General features: G+C 47.6%; 1 long non-coding RNA gene across 1 annotated transcript in view; it reads right to left on the reverse strand.

The window, feature by feature from the left end:
* Positions 1–2368: 2368 nt before the first annotated feature.
* Positions 2369–18784, reverse strand: part of LOC122914542 — a 48832-nt gene continuing 32416 nt past the window's right edge. Inside the window, exons 2-3 of the long non-coding RNA XR_006385796.1 lie at positions 3399–3610; positions 2369–2638 (exon numbers count right to left, since the gene is read on the reverse strand). This is a non-coding gene — a long non-coding RNA (uncharacterized LOC122914542). The remainder of the gene's footprint in view (positions 2639–3398; positions 3611–18784) is intronic.

Raw genomic sequence — 18784 nt, forward strand, 5'->3', positions numbered from 1 at the left:
CAATGGTTGTCACTGTCATCCCTCATTTCTGCCCCAATTTAAAACAATGAAAGGGCTCAGCCTTGCTCCTCTCCTGCTCCGCTGGCCCCCCAACCCCCCCATCATGCCGCCTTTGTGGGACACGCCTGGTTTCCTGAAGGTCCCAGACCCACCCCAAGGTCGTTCTTCACTGTCACTGAGCCCCAAGCTCTAGGAGCCCAGGCCCCATCTGGGGTGGGGGGCGGGCGCTGGTGGCTAGAAGACCCCCCCCCCCATGCAGGCACAGAGCCCAGCGAGAACTGTGAGCCCGGCCTCTGAACACCCAAGTCCCTGGGTGTATTGCTTCTTAATTAAGCTAGACGGAAAGATAAAACAGAATTAGAGAACAAGCCTTTGGGGCGTGGCGGTGAAGATCAGAACAAGCTCCAAACGCAGAGAGAAATAATTCTCTCATAGCTGGGGTTTAGAACCAATGTTCTCTCTCGCTCATTCCATTTGCTTTCATTCCGGTTGTAACCTGCTCTTCCTCAGAGACGTGCTCTGCCCTGGGCACCCGAGGGGCCTGAGGGATCCTGACAGCCCTCTGCCCCAGCCACGGCTCCTGCCTCTCCTTTGTGCGGATGGAACAAGGCAGGCCTGGCAGAGAGCGGGATTCAAACCCAGATCCGTGGGGCAGAGGGCCGACGGGCTGCCACCTCCCTGACCGGGTGTGCCTATGAGGATGGTCTCATGCCAGTCACGATCACGGTCACGGTCACAGCCCACAGCGGGGAAGTCATGGTGGACCCATCGCTAATCTTCCTGTAAGGGGAGAACGCCCACATGAAAACCGGAAAACAGTGGCGGGAGACAACAATGTTATCAGAGCCATCTGAGCCGCCGCCCCCTCCCCAGGGTCTCGATCAGTGGGATCTAAGCATCTCCCGTCTGAGAGGCTTCCTCGGGTGGGTGGAGGGCCCACAAGGCAGTGCCTAAAAGGGCAAAATGAAGCAGTTAGCCGGGTAAGTCCCGCCCGCCCTTCCAGAAGCATCCAGAAATGGAGCGGTGGGCCGCGCCTCCCACCCACCAGATAACCGGCCCCAACTTCATTTCTCTTATCATCAGGAGACACTGCCCGTTTCCAAGTCCCAAAAAGGAGGGACATTTGTGAGGATGCCTGCAAGGTGGGAGATGAAGGTCCCACCTGGGAAAGGAGGACATTGATGCTCTGGGGACCTCAGGTGACAGACCTGCTGGCCACACGCGCAGCACTAGAGCAGAGGCCCATCCTGGCTCCAGAGTCCAGACTTTAGGCTTTGTCTTCTCAAATGCCTCCATCCTGCAGCCTGGAGCCCAAGCTTGACCTATGGATGGGCTCACTGAAGCTAGCTTGGTGGCCAGAGAGGGGACCTTTTGAGATGAGACAGGGCTGTTTGCCACCCAGGCTAGGGCCCTGTTGGCACTGGGTTGGTCACCCCTGCCCCACTGCCCTGTCCCTCCAGGAAAGCCGGGTGGGCCACACTGGACCCATGGGGAAACAGAACATGCTGATACCCTGGCTGGGGAAGCTGGGGCACGTTCAAGGGAGACCCTGACCGCCCACCTCTCCCTTCCTTCTGTTTCTTGTGCTTCCCTCTGAGACCCCAGGGCTCAGCGCATCCCCCTCCCCCGCACAAGCCCCTACATAATGGGTGGGGCATTGCAACCTTCCAGGGGACCTGAGGCAGCAGGGCCTGTCCCTAGTCCACCTGTAACTCACAGGGCCCATCTGCCCTCCCTGAAGGTCGACACGAAAGTGAGCTCTCCGTAGACAGAGACGGTGGGGGTGAGAAGCACCTGCCCTGTCCTGCTCGAGCTCGGCGCCTGTTTCAGGTCCGCTCTGCGCCTGGGCTTCCCTGAGGCGGCCACGGGAAGTCCGTGGGCTGGGAGTGAACCGGGATGGCCTCTAGGGATGCTGCTGGATATCTGTCACCGGACAGTTTGTTCAAACCCTTGCTCGCCACAAACGCCGAGACTGAGGCTGGAAAGAGTCCCCCTCACCAAAACTGTGGGCACCAAGCCACGGCCGGTGCCCGGAACCCTGCCGTCAGCCCTCCACCCCTTTGGGTGACAATGTCACCTCTTCATTGGTCATTTTTACTTTCATTTATTTACTTATTTATTTTAAAGATCTTATTTGTGTGAAAGAGAGAGAGCAGGGGATGGGGAGGAGCCCGGGGAGAGGGACAAGCGGTCTCTGCGCTGAGCGCGGAGCCTGACACGGGCTCCATCCCAGGACCCCGAGATCATGACCTGAGCCAAAACCAAGAGTCGGGCGCTCAACCAACTGAGCCATCTGGGCACCTCCCACAGGGGTCATTTTTATAAAAGCGAGTACTCCTGGGAAGTATTGACCATCAGGACCCGAGTACGAACTGCTTTCCCAGACTCGCCCGATTTTTAGAGACGGTAGACGACTCCAACACCCCTGTATCCAAACAGCACATCTTTTTCAGATGGGAAGCCCGAGTGCCAGCAAGGTGGGATGATTTGTCCACGGTGAGGAGCAGAGCAAGAACCACGAGGCGGTTTTCCTTCGTCTGGGGTAGGCACACAGCTTCTGCGAAGGGCCGGAGAGCGATTACTCCAGGCTTTGCTGGCCATATGGTCCGTGTCACAACCACTCAAGTCTTCCAGAATTCTGGGAAAGCAGCCAGAGACGAGACAGGAATGAATGAGGTTGGTGCTGTTCCAGTCAAACTCTATTTATGGGCACGGAAATTTGAATTTCATACAATTTTTATGTGTCGCGAAATACTCTTCCTTGTGCTTATTTTATTTAAAAATGTCAAAACCATTCTTAACTTGCAGGCCATCCGCAACCAAGCAAGCCCCAGGGCTGACAGCCTGAGGGCACGAGTTGGCTTGCTGCCCGCCCCCCCCACGGCCCTCCCTCCCAGGTAAGGGTTTCAGGAGAGCTACATCAGACGCCCTCGTATCTTCTTTGCTTGTTTTCTAAAATGTTGCACCAAGAGTCTGATGAAGCAGGATGTGATTCGCATTTCTTACTCAGTGTCCTATTTTAAATACCGACATTTTAAAAGAACACTGTTGCCATCATCCTTTTAAATGGACCTAGAGGAAGAGAACTTTGATATCCACCGCCCTCCTATGCTCCTTCCAAATATTTTTATTTATTTATTATTTTAATTTATTTATTTATCTGGTGGTAAAACTTATATGACACAACATTTACCATCTTAACCATGTTTAAGGGCCCAGTTTGGTATATTAAATACATTCATAACGTGTAGCTAATCCCACTGTCCATCTGCACAGCCTGTTTCTTCTTATAGAACTGAAACTCCATCCCCACTAAACATGCACTCTCCTCCCACTCCCCAGTCCCCGGGAGTCCCCATCGGACTCTCTGTCTCAGTGATTTCGACCCCTCTAAGTACCTCACATGAGTGGAATTTGCAGGACTTAATTTCTTGCAACTGGCTCATTTCACTTTCCATAACGTCCTCCAGGTCCGGCCACATAGCGGGTGTCAGAAATCCCTTCCTTTGTCCTGAACCTTTGAGGCTGAATCGCATGGAGGTATAGGCCACATCTCACCCATTCACGTCTGTCAAAGGGTCGCTTCTACATTTCGTTGTGATGACTAGTGCTGCCAGGAACAGGGGTGTTGGAGGGGTTAAAAAAAAAAAAAACAGAGTCTGGCATAAGGATTACGTTGAGTGAAAGATACGTGGAAAACAGCAAATACGAGAAAAACACTTTGACCTTCTTTCTTTTTCTTAAAAGCGGGAGATGAAATCCCCATATGAGAAGACGTCTTCCTTACCACACCAGAAGCGAAGTAGCATTCTTATCATCAAGGACCAGAAGTTGAGATGGAGAAAATTCTGTATGAATAGACTTTGTTAAAATAATTATCTTCCTTTAGCCTCTCCTATAGTTTAGATTCTCCCCAAAAACTGCCCCCTTTGTTCAACCCGCTGTGGAATCAAGCAGGTTTCATGACATCTTTGGGGCTTCACAAGGGCTTCTGGGCATGTAACTTTGGTGAATGTGGTGCTTTTCTCCTGCTAACTAATCTGTTTTATGTCCGTTTGTCAGGCCCACCCAGAAACCCAAGATGCCTTCCCTGGGGTGTCTGGCTGGCTCACTCTTGATCTGGAGGTTGCAGGTTCAAGCCCCACATTGGGTGTAGAGATCGCTTAAAAATAAAATCTTAAAAAAAAATTGCCTCTTGGACAGTGTACAACCATCATCTTTTTTTTAAAGAAGATTTTATTTATTTATTTGACAGGCAGAGATCACAAGTAGGCAGAGAGGCAGGCAGAGAAAGAGAGGAGGAAGCAGGCTCCCTGATGAGCAGAGAACCTGACGTGGGGCTCGATCCCAGGACCCTGGGATGATAACCTCATCTGTTTTAAAAATACAGTTGACCCTTGAATAACACGGGGGAAGTGGTGGCAAACCCGCTCCCTGCCCCCTCACGGTTGGAAATCTGCTTTTGACTTTGGACCCCCGCTAAGATTTGACTACCAATAGCCTCCTATTGACTCCAAGATTTGTCAATAACATAAACAGCCGATCAACAAGTATTTTCTATGTTGTATGTATTATATACTGTATTCTTGCAACAAAGTAAACTAGAAAAAAGAAAATATTACTAAGAAAATCATAAGAAAGAGAAAATACATTTACAATGCTGTTCATATATTGACGGGAAAAAATCTGAGTGTAAATGGATTCATTCAGTCCATACCCATGTTGGGCAAGAATCGATTGTACGTGAGCAAGCTCTTCTTTACCAGTTAGTGTTTCCACATCATTCCTTTTTCTCCTTGAACACTTATTCTGCTCCTTCCATAGAATGTTACACTCATATATTCTCACACTTTTACATCTGTAATAATCATCCTATCGTGTTTTGAAACAAAAATATATATAGATGAAAATATTAGAACTTTACCATTTCCAGAGGTCAGAAGGCTTGGGTAAAATTCCCCTCCTGGACCACAATTGTAGTTACAATTATCCTTAGAGCACAAATAAAAATAACACAGGTGTTATAATTTTGATGAATGATTATTAGCTACAAAGGCTACATTTTATTGGAAATGTATCTCTCTCTGAATCAGGTGTCAAGATCTTTTCCCCCTCATTTAGTTACTGTATCTGTGGAAGGGTATTATTTTTTGCTAAAACAAGACAGGCATTAGCATCCTGTTTTCCATTTTTATAGACCCACAGGCTGGCCAGTGACACTGGAAAGGATTTTTTTTTTATTTTTTTTAAGATTTTTTATTTATTTCACAGAGAGAGAGAGATCACAGGTAGGCAGAGAGGCAGGCAGAGAGAGAGGAGGAAGCAGGCTCCCTGCTAAGCAGAGAGCCCAATGTGGGGCTCAATGTGGGGCTCGATCCCAGGACCCTGGGATCCTGACCCAAGCCAAAGGCAGAGGCTTTAAACCACTGAGCCACCTAGGCGCCCCAGGAAGGGATTTTTTTAGTAGTGATGCTGCTTGATTTTTTCCAACTGTGTCCAATTTAGAGGCCAAACCCCACAGAGTAATCTAGCATCAAATTACTTCTCGATTTTCAAGATTCTGTTGAAGATAAAAACCAGAACTCATCCCACTTGCAAAACGATTTCTTCTCTTGGAGTCATTTAATTCCTCGTCACCAGGGCCGACACTTCAAATCGTCCCTTTGTGGGTGCCCCAGTAGTTTTTTGGGGGTGGGTTAGGTCTGCACGGTTTCAGTAAGGGGAAGAGGGAAAATTATGAGAGAGCATGAAAGGGTGTGGTCTGGGAGGAGGACAGAGGCTGAAAATAGAATCCCTGAAGACTCCTGGGGCCCCTTCCCATCTGAAGACCAGCAGCCTGGTGGAAAGATGAAGAAAAACAGGAGAGCTCAGAGCTGCAGAAATGCTCTGCATGAACTTTCCAGTCCAAGCCCCTGCACAAGGGGACTGACCAAGCTCTCATGGCTCCCAGCAGCCTATGGCCACATCCTTGGGGTGACCCAGTCCCCCGAGCTCCTGTCTGCAAAAGCTCCAGGTGGCCAAAAGAATTTACCATTTGTTCCAGAAAACACCCAAGGCTAACTCGCTTTCCATGGAGCATTTATTGAAAAAAAAAAAAAAAAACCTTAAAATTATGAATCTTTTCTCTGTCCCTCTGAGCTGCACGTGCATCTCCTTCCAACCAGGGCTGTGTCTCTCAAGGACCTGAGTGACAGCCGTTCCTTCGAATGCCATTGTCAGGAAGGACCAGGCCTCTGCCTCCCTGTCTCAAGGTAGAATCCTAACTTTGATGAATGCCACTTAGCATACACTGGGTGACCTGATCGCTTTGACATTCACCAACGCTTCTCACCTGCTTTTTGTCATTTTTCACTTCTTAACTCTGCTCCAGCCCCCCAGCCCTAGTGGCCTCTCCCAACACCCCCATCCCCTCTTGAGATGACCTGGTAGCCTGTGAGAACGGCAGTGCAGCGCAGCTCGGCTGACACTGGACTCTCCTCCCCGTCCTGGCTCCCTGGGGGTCCCCCTCCTCCCCGGCCTCTCCTCTGTTAGCCCAGGAGTGACTTGCTGGTCCTCTGGGGAGCCCAGGGCAGACTCCTTCAGAGACAACACAGCCCAGTCCGGCCAAGCCTAGAAAAGCCACTCCTGTCTGGGGGTAGGAGAGACAGGACCCTCATATCTGGGGCCTGGAAGAAACCCTAAAGACCGTGAAAGACCATCTAAGTGCCCAGGTCACATTGTATAGTGAAAGTGGAAGCTGAGGGGACCAGGGGACGTTCCCGAAGCCACAGAGCTAGTCAGAGGCCACCAGGCTCTTCCATTTCGAACCACCCCGCTGGTTGTAAATGGTGCTGCGTGGCCTGACCCAACTAAATGTTTGCCTGACTGACAGAGGGCAGCTCGGAGTCCCTCACACCACACACAGCCGTGAGCTCGGCCCACTCTGAAGCCAGCAGCCGGAGGCCCGAGAGACTGTTCTGGGCGTGGAAAGCCAGCATCAAGCTGTGTACGGTAAAAATGTAAGTCAACACCTCCCTTCTTTTGAAATGTAGCAGGGTCCCTTCTCTGTGGGGGTACAAGGCCATCCTCTCATGGTAGATTCTGGAAATCCTGAGGCTCGGTACACTTCCTAGGGCCCCTACTCACAAGGCCACAGGCTGCTTGACCCTGAGGGGCCCTTCTTGCACAACGTCGAGCCTTGCGGTCCTCACCTTGTGGTATCAGAATCCTATGAGGTAAAGTTGATTACAGAGACCTACCCCCTCTATTTAAAACTCAAGAGAAAAAGAAAGTGGGAAGGGAAATGTGAAAGGCAAACAATCTTGAGGCACATCAGAGAGGGTGCCTTGGCGGGGAGGGGCCCGGGCTGCTGGGAAAGGGCCGAGAAATTTCTGTGCACAGAGCCCCATACAGTGGGGGTGGGTGCTGGTACCACGAAAAACAGAAAACATCCTAACGCTATCAAAAGGAGACTACTTACTCATTTACAAGTGCGCGGCCCACCGTGCAGTGTTCTCTGGAGAACCACGTCCAGCCAATTTACTGGTTCAGAGAGAAGACCTCAGCATATTTTTGAGGAAAAAAATAAAATTAAAAACAGCATTTGTAGTGTGATCCCATTTATGTAAAGTAGTGTGTGTGTGTCTCTCTCTCTCTCTCTCTCTCACACACACACACACACACATGCACAAGAGTATCTGAAAAGTCAGGAAACAGAACCCAGGTCCTCATCATGGGTGTAGGACCTGCGCCGGGCCCTGCACTCTGAAAGTCTCTGTGCGTGGTTTAATGTTCGGATACCAGATTCATAATTCTTAATTCCGTAGTGGCTGTGCATAGAATAAACTCACTTGAAAAATATCAACTGGGGTGCCTGGGTGGCTCAGTCGGTTAAGTGTCCGACTCTTGGTTGCAGGTCGGGTCATGATCTCGTGGTTGTGGGATCGAGCCCTGCATCGGGCTCTGAGCTCAGTGTGGAGTCCGCTTTGCATTCTTTCTCCCTCCCTGCTCTCTCTCAAATAAATAAATAAAACCTTTTTAAAAAGAATCATTTTGGGGGCACCTGGGTGGCTCAGTGTGTTAAAGCCTCTGCCTTCGGCTCGGCTCATGATCTCAGGGTCCTGGGATCGAGCCCCGCATTGGGCTCTCTGCTCAGCGGGGAGCCTGCTTCCTCCTCTCTCTCTGCCTGCCTCTCTGCCTACTTGTGATCTCTCTCTCTCTCTGTGTCAAATAAATAAATAAAACCTTTAAAAAAAATAAAAAGAAAAAAGATCATTTTTGCAGAGGTATAATTTACATACGACAAAGTGCATCCATTTTAAATAGAATGCCATGTCACCACCACCACAACCAAGACGGAGAACATCTCCATCACCCCAGAAAGTTCTCTCCTGCTCCACCCAGACATGCCCCCTGCATCCCAGCCCCAGGCAAACACGGACCGGCTTTCTGGCACTATAGCTGACCTTGTCCTTTCCAGACTTCTCCAAGAATAGAATGTGCAGTACACACTCCTGCTTCTGCCTTCTTCCCACGGTGCCCTGTTCCGAGGTTCATTGTTATCATTGTTCAGTGTTTTCATTGTTTGTTCTTTTTTATTGTTTTGTGATGATACATGAATATATCACAGTTTATCTCTCTACTTATGGGTGGGCGTCTAGGAAGTTTCCAGTTTGAAGCTATTATGAGCATTGCTGCTGCAAAAAAATTGTGTATAAGCTGCGTCTGGACATACACTTTCATTTCTCTCAGGTAAATACTTAAAAGTGGAATTATCGTGTTTTATGGTAGATGCATGTTTAACTGTACCAAACACGGCCAAACTGTTTTCCAAAGTGGCTGTACCACGTTTATATTTCCGCCCGCTAAACTCATTTTTTTAAAAAGATTTTATTTATTTATCAGAGAGAGAGAGGGGGAGAGAGCGAGCACAGGCAGACAGAATAGCAGGCAGAGGCAGAGGGAGAAGCAGGCTCCCCGCTGAGCAAGGAGCCCAATGTGGGACTCAACCCCAGGACGCTGGGACCACGACCCGAGCCGAAGGCAGCTGCTTAACCAACTCAGCCACCCAGGCGTCCCTAAACTCATTTTTAAACAGCACGTTAAATTTACAAATGCCGTGCTCGATGTTTTTCTTTATCCTCCAGGGCAACAGTGTCCAGAAAGTCTAGAAATGCTCGTGAAATAGCGTTTGGTTTTATTTTATTTTATTTTTTTCAGATTAGCAATTGGACACGTTACTTCAGATGTAGGGACATTTAACGTGAAAAAGCATCTAGAGGGCTGAAGAAAATAGACTGGAAATGTAACTAACATTGGTCTAAAATAAGCTTAGACTGTATCCTGAGATTTCCAACACCCCGAGCATGCAAAAATAACTTGGGGGCTCACCTGGACATTTTAGGCTGTGGTTTACTTCCTGGCCATTAGAGCTGCACTTATTTTGTAGAAAATTCAGAAAACATATCAGAGAATAAAAGGATGGTTCAAAATCCTAATCATCAACATGCTAGAATTCTTTCTCATGTGTTTTGCTAGACGGCTGTGTGGGTTTCATGATGCTAATTGTACTTTGTTAACTTCCTAACGTAGTTCCTCATTTATAAAAGCATTACCTCCTCCTCCTAGAAGAAATTCAGAAATAAAATATTGGGGTTTTTTTTTGCATTTTTTAATGCAAAAAAGAATCATTTGGGGGGCACCTGGGTGGCTCAGTGGGTTAAAGCCTCTGCCTTCGGCTCGGCTCATGATCTCAGGGTCCTGGGATCGAGCCCCGCATTGGGCTCTCTGCTCAGCGGGGAGCCTGCTTCCTCCTCTCTCTCTGCCTGCCTCTCTGCCAACTTGTGATCTCTCTCTCTCTCTCTGTCAAATAAATAAATAAAACCTTTAAAAAAATAAAAAGAAAAAAGATCATTTTTGCAGATCATTTTGACAGAGAGAGATCACAAGTAGGCAAAGAGGTAGGCAGAGAGAAAGAAGAGGAAGCAGGCTCCCCGCCGAGCAGAGAGCCCGATGCAGGACTCAATCCCAGGACCCTGAGATCATGACCTGAGCCGAAGGTAGAGGCTCAACCCACTGAGCCAACCAGGTGCCCCAAAATACTGGTTTTAAAATAGAAGTAAGAGGTCTTCCTCAAAGTCAACAAGCTGCTGTGCATTTTGTCAAAATTAGCCTTTTCTGTTCAGCTCTTTCCTTCCTTACACATATAGGAACACTGTACTTTTAAACATATAGAATTTAAAAATTCATAGGATTTTACATCCTTTTTCTCACTTAGTAATATGTCATTAAAATTCCTTAGAAAATAAGGTTTTTAATGTCTACTTAGTAGTTCATGTACAAATGCACCTTAATTTATTAAACTACTATGTAAATGTTGAGAACTTTGGACAAGACCCTTTCTTCCTTCCTTCCTTCCTTTCTTTTTTTCTTTCTTTCTTTCTTTCTTTTTTTTTTTTTTTTGGTGAAGTGTTTTTTATCATTTATTTGAGAGAGTGAATAAGAGAGAGAGCACAAGCTGGGGGAACAGGCAAAGGGAGAGGGAGAACCAGCCCCTCAGCTGATCAGGGAGCCCCACACAGGGCTCAATCCCAAGACCCGGGGATCATGACCTGAGCTGAAGGCAGACGCTTAACGACTGAGCCACCTGTCCATCCCCTCGTTGTTGACTTAACTTGCATGTTCATGATTCCTAGAGAAGTGGCTTTTTTTTAAATGGCTTAAATTTTTGTTCATGATGCTTTTTATGTACTTTGTTTACATTATCATATGATCTCCCTGATATGAGGAAGTTGAGAGGCAACATGGGGAGGTTGGGAGGTAGAAAGGGAAATAATGAAACAAGATGGGATCGGGAATAAATGAAACAAGATGGGATCGGGAGGGAGAAAAACCATAAGAGACTCTCAATCTCACAAAACAAACTGAGGGTGGCCGGGGGAAGGGGGTAGGGAGAGGGTGGTTGGGTTATGGACATATGAAATGTGTAAACCTGGCGATTCATAGACCTGTACCCCTGGGGCCAATAATACATTATATGTTAATAAAAAATAAAAATTTAAAAAAAAAGAATGTCTCCACCTACCATTTTTCTTTTTTGATTCCCTTCACCCATTCCACCCCACCCCTACCCTCCATGTAGAAGGTCCATCCATGTTGTCACAAATGGCCAGATTTCATTCTCTTTAATGGCAAAATAGTATTTCCCTCTGTGTGTGTGTGTGTATGTGTGTGTGTGTGTGTGTGTGTGTATGTGTGATTTCTTTATCTGCTCACCCACTGATGACACAGATTGTTTCCACATCTTGGTTATTGCAGATAATCCTGCAGTGAACACAGGGGTGCACGTGAACTACAGTGTATAACATTTTCATTTTCTCTGGATACATGCCCAAAAGTGGGATTGCTGGCTCATGGGGTACTTCCCTTGTTAATTCTCTGAGGGACTCCGTAGTGTTCTCCACCATGGCTGCACCAGTTCGCATTCCCGTTCTATGATGCAGGTATGTGCTTAGGTATGGAATAGCTGACATTTTTGCTCGCGATGCTTATTTACTTACGGAACTTTAAAATCTACTTCCACTTTCTTTTTGTGTTTTTTTCCCATTATTGAAAGAAATGGAGTGCAATGAAAACATGAAATGAAAAAGTGGTGTGCAATGCTATCAAAAAAGAAAAAGACTTTTCTTCAACCTTCCATCAGAAAAACATAAGCCTATATTAGCCTCTACTTCTCTTCTCATAAAACGCTAGAATTTTAATAGCTGGAAAGACAAGCTTTCTTTTACCATTCCCATTTTTTTCGAAAATGTCCTGGTAATTCTCATGAGTCTATCCTTTGGGTGAACCTGAAAATTACTTAAATCCACCCTTCCGCCCACCACACACATATCGATACCATATGGGTTTGGGGAGAATTGTCTTTAACCTCTAAGGTATGATATTTGGTCTTTCCATCCAATATGTCAGGATGCCTTTGTACCAACCCTCCCTTCACACCCTTTGGATGTCTGTTGGCTTGAACCAGATGGGATATAAGACGTCATGAAGCCAACAGTAGGTGACATCCAAGGCACCCCGGAACTCTGCACCAGCCTCCCAATTTTCTGCGTGACATAGCTCCAACAACTTCAAGATGATGGGTTCATTTAGCAAATATTTTGAAAAGACAGTCGCCGCATTGGAATATAAATTGATAGACTGCTTTTTAAAGCAATTGGGGAATAGTTGCTGAGGCTAGCAATGCCTGCGTCTCTGATCAGGAGACCCAAGTTTAGGAACTGCTAAGAACATAAAGTGTATGAACATGTACGCACAAGCATGTCCTCTAGCATCTGGAGCAAAGGAAAACGAGAAATAGGTGCCCAGCATCTATGAAAACCATTCAGTGAATTCTGGAATGTGGATCAGATAGAATTTCAGGGTTTTCAGAAGTGACCGTTTCTATAAATTCCAGTAAGCGAACAATGGTGGTGCAGCTGGATGGGATTCTTTTTTCTTTCTATTAAAAAATAATAGTTTTCCGGGGCCCCTGGGTGGCTCCATGGGTTAAGCCTCTGCCTTCGGCTCAGGTCGTGATCTCAGGGTCTTGAGATCAAACCCCGCATTGGGCTCTCTGCTTGCGGGGGGAGCCTGCTTCCCCCTCTCTCTGCCTGCCTCTCTGCCTACTTGTGATCTCTCTCTCTCTGTCAAATAAATAATATTTTTAAAAAATAGTTTTCCACTATGAATATTATTTTTTTATGGTTTTTAAAACCTGTTTTATTTATTTATTTATTTATTTAAGATTTTATTTATTTAGTTGACAGAGAGAGATCACAAGTAGGCAGAGAGGCAGGCAGAGAGAGAGGAGGAAGAAGGCTCCCCTCCGAGGAGAGAGCCCAATTTGGGGCTCGATCCCAGGACCCTGAGATCATGACCTGAGCCGAAGACAGAGACTTAACCCATGGAGCCACCCAGGCGCCCCTTAAAACCTGTTTTAAATGAGCCCTTAATGCTTTTCAAAATTAATACACTTTTGTTATAATAAATCCATACTCATTGAAAGAGAAAAGGCTAAATGCTGCTTAAAACATATAGAAGAAAATTTAAACAATCTAAAATCCTGCCACCTGGAGAGACTCACCTCTAACATTTGGTTGTACAATAATAAATATTACAGACACACAGATACACACACACACACACACACACACACACAAATGCTGTTTTGCAAATTGTTCCTTTCATTCATTAATATGTCATGGACATCCTTCCATATCAATAAAAGTCAATTGACCTCATTATTTTTTAATGGCCGGCATTATAATATTTCCACCCACACATCTTGGGGGTGGACGGACCATTATTTATTTAACTAATCCCCTACCGAGGCACACAAATTGTTTGCAATATTTCACGCAGTAATTAACGTTATCAGCAAGTGAGCCGGCCGGGAAGTCAGCCTTCCAGCTAGCTGCCGTATCGACTGCTAATTCACTATTCCCATCATGTCCTCAGTCTCCTCCTTTGCGAGATGAGGACGCAGAGGATGTCTGTCACGTGAGCTCCGAGATGCCTCCAGCTGCAGCAATCCCTGAGTTCTTGAGGTGGTGGCTGATTTTTCAAGAACATGAAGTGCTTGGTGCAATTCAGAGTAAATGGCACCGCTAAAAATAGTGCTCGTCTGATAAACGACACCGCGAAAGGCCCCAGCTCTCTGCCACGCTTGCTTCCTGATCTGGAGGGTAGCTGGAAAGTGACTTCCCAGGCCGTCGTGGGCCATAAACACTTGGGAAGGCAGCTCTGTCTGCAACCAGGCCGGCATCCCCGGGAGTGGTGTGGGGGTGATTCGGTCCCCTGCTGCCCACCCATTCACCGACACACAGCCCTTGGTCCTGCCCTCCTTCCCCGCATCTTTCCTTGAGCCTGAAACACACATGCCCTAGGACGCCTTGAGTTCTGTGTTTGCTCTGCAGCAAGTCTCCTAGTGATCCCCCGACTAGCAGCACGGCAGCCGCTGCAGAGACTCCCCAGACGGGCCTCTCCTTTGCAAAGAGCTTCGGATGTTGTATAGCAAACACGAGAGTGGCCCTCTGGGCGCGATGGCACTGACCCCACTGACCCCACAGCAACCACAATACAACCTAACTGAGCACCTACTATGTGTTAGACACTGTTCTAAGCACAGCTCAGGCGTCACTTTATTTCTGAGGCTTGGCAGTTCCTGGGGTGCTTAGGGAAAACCCTCATCCAGAATCCCAGTTTCAGGAGCTCCAGGATGGCTCAGTCAGTTGTGTCCAACTCTTGATTTTGGCTCAGGTCATGATCTCAGGGTCATGAGATCGAATCCTGCACTGGGCTCCATGCTCAGTGGGGAAACAGTAGGGAAACTCAGTAGGGGAAACTCTCCCTCGCCCTCTGTCCTTTCCCCACCCTCTCAAATAAATAAGTCTTTAAATTAAAAAAAAAAAAAAAAGAACCCCAGCTTAACATAGTGTTTCTGATGCTAGAAACCAGGCTTAGAAAGACTCAGTCCTCTGTCTAACATGTGAATCTTTCCTGGGACCATAATTAAGGCCTCTTCCATAGGAATTAATTTGGTTTGGTCCCTAAAGAATTGCTTTCACTGAATTGTACTTTGGGGAAGACTTTTAGGCATTGAGGGATTTCATAAGAAAAAGCCCCATGAAACCTGCTGTTGATTGTTCACACTGATGACGAGAATGTCTCTCCAGATAGAAAAGAGTGTCCTCGGGGTGCCTGGGTGGCTCAGTGGGTTAAGCCTCTGCCTTTGGCTCAGGTCATGATCTCAGGGTCCTGGGATCGAGTCCCGCATCGGGCTCTCTGCTCAGCAGGGAGCCTGCTTCCTCCTCTCTCTCTCTGCCTGCCTCTCTGCCTACTTGTGATCTCTGTCTGTCAAATAAATAAATAAAATCTTAAAAAAAGAGAGAAAAAAGAAAAGAGTGTCCTCAGGCCCCTGGATTTTTTGTTTTGGCCACCTCTTTGTTTTGGCCACCGGGGAACTCAGAAACAAATCGGGGTTTCACCACCTATGAAATGGACAGACCCTTTGGCACAGTGTATCACGTGGCCAACCTCACCCCAAAATCATCTTGTGTTCTGTCCTTATTTTCCTATCATGCAGATTTTCTAAGCTTTTATCCTGTCCCCTCTCATCCACTGCCGCTTCATATCCTTGGCAGAACAAGAAGGGAAGTGACTAAACACTAGAAGTCAGAGACGGGGCCGAGGACTGATCCCCGGACTCCCAGCCCCTTCCCCACGTTCGATGACTGGGTCACCTGAGGAAGAGGAGGAGTCACTTTGCTCAGTCACAAGCGGATCTGAGTCACCTCTAGTCCCTAACTCCACAACAAAGCACACCACCGGCCTCTTTTCACATCTTCAACCATCGAAACAGACCTGTTTTCCTTGCCCACCAGGTAAGGCAACAAAGTCGGGAAATTAAAATTGCCCTTGAAAGCGCCCTGCGGCGTCCCCCGCTCATTCCAGGAATCCAGAGCTCTGCATTAGCCGCCTACCTGGTTCTAAGGTGACTGAGAAGAAGTCTTGATTAAAAACACAAAGCCAAAGCCACAAAGCCTTTCACTCTAGGACTCCCATGCTGTTGCAGAGACACAGCCAGAAATTCACGGGCAGGTGCCCCTCCGCTCCCCACCCCACCTCCAGGCTGGGCAGGGGAGGGGGCGCCCCTTATTTGGAACCCAAGCCGCTTCCGGATCTTAAAATGCCAGCAGGGTTTGAAGTGACGTCACAGAAAGCTACCTGCTTGGCTGCTTGCAACCTTTCCTTTGTAACTGAATTTCAAAGCTGTCCTGAAGGCCTGGCCTTGGCAGAGAGAGATGGCAAGTTCTCTACGCCGCAGGGTCTACAGGGGGGGTCCAGATGAAGAGAAACCCCGGCGCCCAGCCAAGCATCACCGAACAATGCTTCTAAAGAAATGCTCCTGGGGCGCCGGGGTGACTCAGTGGGTTGGGCTTCTGCCTTTGGCTCGGGTCCTGATCCTGGGGTCCTGGGGTCGAGCCCTGCGTGGGGCTCTCTGCTCGGTGGGGAGCCTGCTTCCCCCTCTCTCTCTGCCTGCCTCTCTGCCTACTTGTGATCTCTGTCTGTGTCAAATAAATAAATAAAATCTTTAAAAATAAAAAAGAAAGAAAAGAAAAAGAAATGCTCCTAAATGTACCCCGTGTACCCAGCGGCACACTCATTCTCTCATCCCACTGAGTCACTGTGGCCGCACCTTTGACCTTAAACTATCACTGGGCCTGACTTCCTAGCCTGGACCGCAGGTAACCCTGGCGCCCACCTCACATGACTCACTGGCTGTTGACTTCCCTTCACTTCGGCTTCCTCCTCTCCCTGATGAGGGCGGTGATTCGAACCAAAGTGGGAGAGGCACTTCGAACCCACACCCGCTCCCAAGGATGACACGGTTACGATCCTCATCACCATCAAAATGCCTGTGACCATGCAGCCATCTCTGGGAGGGCTCGCAGCTCAGTGCCCGGCAGATAGTAAGTGCTCAGTAAACCCTCGTTGTCTGTGCTCTGGGCTTAGGACTACTTCGAAGTTTTCAAAGCCCTTGACACCTGTTTTGCACACGCACACACGTTGCTGTTTGCCACACCGGTTTCACCCCGGGGGGGCAAGAGGACGATTTGCTTTTCTAGTCTTTCTCATTGGGTCAGGAAACAAGGCTTTGGATGGAAAATCATTCATTCCATTGGATTTTCTCTGTTGTCCTTTTCAAAATGAACTGACTGGGGCTCTTCTAGGTTTTACCACAGTGTGGGAGACAGTGATGACAGGCAGGGGTCCAGAGTGGAAAGAAGCCTCCTGGAGTCTGCTCTGTGTCCCCAAAGGCCACTGGGCCCTGAGCCTGGCCCTCTGGTCCTGCTTTCTCTGACTCTGTTTCCCCATATGGCCTCACTCAGTTCTGCCTTATGTCACCTCCTGTCACATCCCAGAACCTGCCCCAGGCAGCTCTGCAGCCTCCCAGCGCACCGTCTGTTTTTGTTTCAGTTTTTATTTATGTATTTAAGAGAGAGAGAGAGAGCATACACAAGTGGGGGGAGGGGCAGAGGGAGAGGGACAAGCAGGCTCCTGGCTGAGAGAGGAACCCTACGTGGGACTCGAGCTCATGACCCTGGGATCACGATCGGAGCTGAAATCAAGAGTCAGATGCTTCATGGACTGAGCCACCCAGGTGTCCCCAGCCAGACATTTCTGATGGCTGCTCAATCTGAGTGGCTTTCTGGGTCTTCCCTTAGTCACGTGTGAGGTGGCCCATCAGCTTCCTATCCAGGGGTCAAGTCCACAGTGGATGTCTCAACACACAGATCTCTCTCCCTTAGATTGTTTCCTTAAAGTTAGCACATTTTCTCTCTCTCTCTCTCTCTTTTTTTTTAAAGATCTTATTTATTTACTTGAGAGAGAGAGCAGGAGAGGGGAGAGGGTCAGAGGGAGAAGCAGACTCCCCGCTGAGCAGGGAGCCTGATTCAGGACTCTATCCAAGGACTCCAGGATCATGACCTGAGCTGAAGGCAGTCGCTCAACCAACCGAGCCACCCAGGCGCCCCAAGTTAGCACATTTAAAACAAGAAATGTAACCACACGTATCCTGATTTAAATGTAATATATAGTTAAAGGAATTCTACTCCTAAAGCCAACATTGCACGGTATGTTAACCAACTAGAATTAAACAAAGGTTTGAAATATATAAATATAAATATATATGTGTGTGTATAAACAAACACACACACACATATATATACATACATACACACACACATAGTTAAGGGAGATCAGAGCACGCCACCCCAAAGTAGGCCATTTGGCGTAAGGATTGTTTTGAACTGAAAGCAACTCTCTCTGCCCCCCACTTTTCCATCGGAAAGCAGGGCATACATTTCCTGTTGTAAATGTACCATAAATTCTCACTGGTGAAGGTGTCTCCATTCCCCACACAGGAAAGAGGACACCTCTTAATCACTGGAGATGACTCTTACCAATGGCAAAGGCACCAACTTGACCTGGCGCTATAGACCTTACTAAATAACATTTCATTTCCATTCTTTTCCCTCGCATGCTTACCTTCCCACAAAAGACCGCCTCTAGGAGCCCAACCCCTCTTCCTTTGTCTAGTTACTTCTCCACAATTGATCACCTTTTGTCAAAATGGCATATAAACTCCTGAGTCTAACTTCTTTGGGTTTTTACTTCTTTCCTGTGAAGACCTCATATTCATGAAAATAAACTTTTTCTCCTATTAGCCTTTCTTTGATCAATTTGATTCACATGCCTCTGGCACTGAACCTAAGAGGGTACTTTGGTGCTTTTTTTTTTTTTAACCTCCCCTACATAGTGATATGTTGACATTTTAGAAAATGCACAAATATCTAAAAAAGAATTTAATTGCCCATAAGGAAACTCTCCACCCCTGAGACAATCGGTGCTCCCACTTAGGCATTGCTTTTTCTAGCCTTCCCATCCCCTTTCTGCATCAACACATATGACATGTGTGTCTACAGGACAACATGAAGATCAGAGCAGCTAGAGTCACAGAGACTCGGTACCACTGCTCTGGCTCCTTCAAGTCCTAGCCCTGCGACCTTGGGCATATCATTCAACCTTCTTAAAACCTCACTACCTCATCTGTGCAATGGGGAGAAGGGGACTTGCCTCACAAGACTGTGAAGATTCTATAAGATAAGACACAACAAGCTGTTTAGAGCATCCGGCACACGGGGAGGGCCCACTAGATGGGAGCTATTTAAGTATAAACATCCGCTTTCGTGAATGATTAGTA

This window comes from Neovison vison, chromosome 7 (assembly GCF_020171115.1).
Source record: "Neovison vison isolate M4711 chromosome 7, ASM_NN_V1, whole genome shotgun sequence".
NCBI lineage: Eukaryota > Metazoa > Chordata > Mammalia > Carnivora > Mustelidae > Neogale > Neogale vison.